The sequence below is a fragment of the Salvelinus namaycush genome, unplaced genomic scaffold (assembly GCF_016432855.1).
Source record: "Salvelinus namaycush isolate Seneca unplaced genomic scaffold, SaNama_1.0 Scaffold1353, whole genome shotgun sequence".
Taxonomy (NCBI): Eukaryota; Metazoa; Chordata; class Actinopteri; order Salmoniformes; family Salmonidae; genus Salvelinus; species Salvelinus namaycush.
In genome coordinates, this window is record NW_024058068.1 from 42,481 (window position 1) to 48,097 (window position 5,617).

A 5,617-nucleotide genomic window follows, 5' to 3' on the forward strand; every position below is an offset into this window, starting at 1 on the left:
AGAGAGAGTTTTGAGTTTTAAATAATCTTTATTGGGTCTGGAAACCCACCACACAATAAATACTCATACAAAACCACAGTTACACATCAATTAAAAACACAACTCCAACTCCTCCTCCACAGTAACTAAACACAACAGCCTCTGAATACCCCATATATTCAAAAACAGATCAATATTGTTGACAAGTTTATAATAGGCAAACTCAACCCTTATTCTCGCTGCCACCATTCCCTCCAGCATTCCCACCACATCCACAGACCCTTGTCCCCGAATACTGTTCTTTCGGGTCTTCCATATCGCTAATTTTGCTGCCCCTAACACAAAATTAAGCAACACAACGACACCTTTTTGACTGAACCTGTACTTTGGCCCAAATATATACAGTTGGGAAGAGAAAACCTCTCCCAACGTTGAGAACCAGTCAGTAATCAGGTCAATCATCCCGACCAACCTGGGACACAGTAAAAACAGGTGTGCCAGAGTTTCAGACTCTGCACAGAATGGACACCCCTCCCCCACAGTAGGGTCCAGGTGTACCAGATGCATGTTGGTGGCTATAGCTCCATGTATTATCCTCCATTGGAGGTCAGCTGTCCTCTTATCAATCGGCAGTTTGTATAAGGATCGCCAACAGCCTTTTGGGGAAGCACCTGGACCAAGCACACCCGCCCACCTCGTCGATTTTACCCCTTCCAGGGAAGAGGCATGGGACACCTTTACACATATTCTGTACATGGCCTTCTTTCCCACCTCCTTGAACTCCCCCAGCTCCGGGGTATCGAAGGAAAGCAGCATCCCCACATCCTCCTCAAATGCCCCCACCGCAGCACTAACAATCAGTGCAGGGAACATATAATCCAGACCCTCCTTCCACCGATCAGAATTGGAAATTTCAGTCACATACTGACGATGAAGAACTGGCAAGGAGTCACAGACCTCAGCGACGACCTTCCTCAGTAGGCGAGATGATCGGATCCCCGCTCTTTCTCCCAGCTCCTCCAACGATCTGCTCCTGCTCTGCATCAGATGACCCAGCTTGGTGCACCCCACACCTAACAGGCATGAACGCAGGCTGGCTGAACCCAGAGCACTGGACTGGATGGCAGTGTTATAAAAAGAGGCTCTTCAAAAATCCACATCCCTGGTAGCGTGCCGGCCTTACGGGACTTGTCAAGAACCCTCCAAGCCTGCATAACAGACTCATAAAATGGAGTCAGGCCATTCAACTCACCCCCCTCCAGCTTTAAGAGGAAAAGGTGCTTGTCTAAGCCCAAACAGCCCGCTCTCCTCATCAATGCGTAGGCTGTGTCGACCCAGCTAGAACCGTCACTGTATAACAGTCTCTGGGCTGCTTGAAGCCGGAAAGCCATGATCCTAGAGGAAATGTCCACCAGGCCTTGTCCCCCCTCGTGCAGTGGCAGGTACAGGGCTGCAGCTTTGATCCAGTGTTGTCCAGACCAGAAGAAATTGACAAGGGTCCTCTGAAGCTCTTGTATCAGACCCTTTGGTGGCTGCAAAATCATTAGTCTGTGCCACAGGGTAGAGGCAGCAAGATTATTAATTACCAGTACCCTTCCCCTATAAGACAACTGGGGTAGCACCCATTTCCATCTTGACAGTCTGGCACACACTTTCTCCACTACACCCTCCCAGTTCTTTTTCTGAAAGACATCAGAGCCTAGAAAAACACCCAATGTCTTCATTCCATCTCTGCCCCACTGAAGCCCCCCTGGTAACCGTGGAGCGGACCCTATCTGAAGCTGACCTGCCCACAGCGCTTCACTCTTTCCCCAATTGACTCTCGCTGAGGAGGCACCCTCATACACCATTAAAGCGTCTGAGAGAACCTTAACATCCTCAGCCCCTGTAATAAAAACTGTCACATCATCTGCATACGCAGACAGTGCTATCGTGGGTCCCTTCATTACACCTGGCACAGAGAAACCAGTAAGCTTCGCTCTTAAAAAACAAAGCATTGGTTCAATTGCCAGACTATATAACTGCCCTGAAATTGGGCATCCCTGCCTGATGCCCCTTTGGACAGGGATGGGGCAACTCAAACCACCCCCCACCTTCACCATACACGAGGCCCCAGCATACAGTAAATTCATCCAAGACAAAAAAACATCCCCAAACCCAAAAGCTTTCATCGTTTTAAACAAATACTGGTGGTCCACTCGGTCAAAAGCCTTCTCCTGATCCAAAGAAAGTAAACCCACATTTACATCAGACAGTTTACAAATGTCTAAAACATCTCTTATCAGAGACAAGTTGTCAACAATTGAGCGATCAGGTACACAGTAGGACTGGTCCTTGTGGACCAACAATCCCTAATACTCTTTCAACCTGTTTGAGAGACATTTAGAAACTATTTTGTATTCTGCACACAGCAAAGCAACAGGTCTCCAATTTTTTATGAGAGCCAAATCCCCCTTTTTTGGCAACAGTGAAAGAACAGCACGTTGACAGGATACAGGAAGAGAACCCTCATGAAAAGATTCACACACCACTTTATAAAAATCCTCCCCAATAGACCCCCAAAAATGCTTATAGAACTCAGATGGTAAACCATCAATGCCAGGAGCTCGGCCTGTTGAGAGCTGCATAACTGCTGTGGACAGCTCTTGCAGTGTAATGTCAGAGTCCAATGCGACTCTCTGTTCAGTTCCCAATTGAGGAAGGCCGTGTAACAACTGTTCAGTACACAGAGAGTCACAATCCTCTGCCTTATAGAGGGCAGAGTAGAAATCCACGGCATGTTGACGCATTTCACTGTCATCCGTGGTCACCTTCCCATCAGGGAGACGAAGGCAGACCATCTGTTTACGTTGTAATTTCGACTGTCCAAGGTTAAAGAAAAAAGCACTAGGAGCATCCATGTCCTTGAGGGAAGCGAAACGAGACCTAATCAAGGCACCTTTCACTCTTTCATGCAGAAACGACCTCAGTTCATGTCTCTTGTCCTGTAAGTTCATGACTAGTCCAGGGTCATTCTGAGTGAGCAGCTTCAATTCAATTGATTTGATGTCCTGTTCAAGGGCCTTGATAGTCTCTTTAACTTCAATTTGAGACAAAGCAGTATACTGTTGACAAAATACTCGTATTTGGGCCTTCCCAACATCCCACCATTGTCTCAAGGACTCAAAATTCCCTTTTGTAACCCTCCATTTTTCCCAAAACAACAAAAACCTTTCACAAAACTTGACATCATGTAACAATTTAACATTAAAATACCAGTAAGGTGATGACCTTCGTGGACAGGACAAGTGAATATCAGCAGTAATAATATGATGATCAGAGAAACCCACAGGAGTAATGGCACACCTTCCAACCCTACTACAGTATTGATCAGATACGTACAACCTATCTAACCTTGCTGCACTGACACGACCTTCATTCACTTTCAACCATGTGTACTGCCTAACTTTTGCATTCCTTACTCTCCACACATCAGAAAGCTCTAACTCAGTTAATAGGCCAGACAGGAAAGTGGCTGACCGCAGGTGAGGTTCTTCAGCGTTGCGATCAACAGTAAAATCCACAGTACAGTTCCAGTCCCCCCCTAAAACCATACACCCCTCTTGGTCACACTGTCTTAAGGTTTCTTTTATTTTATCAAACACAACAAGACGCTCGGTACCCTCATTAGGAGCATAAACATTCAAAAAAAAAAAAAAAAAAACCATAACATCCACCTTGACCAATAAAACCCGACCCTTGACAATCTCTGTTGTAGATACCACAGTCACCCCTAAGCCTGAGGAAAACAAGATGGCCACCCCAGCACTGAAATTAGTACCATGACTGAGTATATGCTGCCCCTCCCACCACATTCCCCAGTCAACCTCATTATCCTCATCACTATGTGTCTCCTGTAGGAAAACTACATTAAGCCTTTTCTGTTTTATTTCTTCTAATACCCAAGCCCTCTTATTCCTGTCCCTTCCCCCATTAATATTGAGAGAGCCTACCCTTAGTACCTCCATGTAGAAAAGAGAAAGGAAAAGCAGAAGATACCACAGAGAAACCAAAGAGAAAAAAGACACCCTATGAAGCATGATCATCATCATTATTTACTCTTTTTCTTATTAACCTGACCACGTTTCCCACCACCTTTTGCTGCTGTAACAGCAGTAACAAATTTCCTCAAGCGAAACCGCTTCTTCTCACTCAACTCGTCCAACCCCACCGTCTTCTGTAACATCACAGCTGACCTCACAAACTTATCAACATCAAAATATTCTGCCAATTTGACAGATTTCCCAAAGGTCTGATCCAGAAAACCATTTACCTCCTCTAGATCATAAATTGAGTCCTCACCAGCTGCTGTCATATCAGAAGAGATATCCATATCCTTCTCCTGATCCTCCTCAGCTGAGGCCACAGACCACTGACTCCCTTCTACCACATCCCTTTCAACACTCCCCACTTGCACCTCATCACTCGTACCAGGCATCTCCTCCACTACCTGGGAGACTAGCCCCACCTGAACCCCATTACCCGTGGTGGGTATCTCCTCCACTACCTGAGAGCCTAGCTCCACATGAACCCCCTCCTGTACTCCATTACTCGTAGTAGGCATCTCCTCCACTACCTGGGAGATTAGCTCCACATGAACCCCCTCCTGTACTCCATTACTCGTAGTAGGCATCTCCTCCACTACCTGGGAGATTAGCTCCACATGAACCCCCTCCTGTACTCCATTACTCGTACCAGGCATCTCCTCCACTACCTGGGAGATTAACTCCATTTGAACCCCCTCCTGTACTCCATTACTCGTACCAGGCATCTCCTCCACTACCTGGGAGATTAACTCCATTTGAACCCCCTCCTGTACTCCATTACTCGTAGTGGGCGTCTCCTCCACTACCTGGGAGATTAACTCCATATGAACCCCCTCCTGTGCCCCAGTACTCGTACCAGGCATCTCCTCCACTACCTGGGAGATTAACTCCATTTGAACCCCCTCCTGTACTCCATTACTCGTAGTGGGCGTCTCCTCCACTACCTGGGAGATTAACTCCATATGAACCCCCTCCTGTGCCCCAGTACTCGTACTGGGCACCTCCTCACCAGTCTGAGGAACTGTCTCTTCAGATCTATCCTTGCCTTCTACAACAATATTTTTCTGCTGCATAATATTTCCCTCTAATACAAGTTGCAAACTCGTGGCCTCAACACGGATAACTTGTTCCTCGGCAACAGGTGCTTGTGGCTGCTCAACCACTATCAGCCCACCTCTCCCTACATCAGTGGGCCCAGGCGTTATGATGACCACCTGCGCCCCTCCCTCTGCCTTCTCCCTTTTCGGGCAAGCATGTCGCTTATGGCCAACATCCCCACACTCAAAACACCGTTGACTACCCGTACTAGCATAAGCCATATATAGTCTATTGTCATACTTGACTTTAAACGATATCTCTAAAGTCTGCTCCGGTGAGTCCAAAAACATAAACACCTGTCGCCGAAACGACATAACCTGTTTCAACGCCGGGTGTTTGCAACCCAACGGAACAACCTTAATTGAGCTTGCAAACTTCCCAAAGCGCAATAACTCGCGCTCCAATAGCTCATTTGGAATAAACGGTGGTACATTTGAAATAGTTACCCTTGTTGA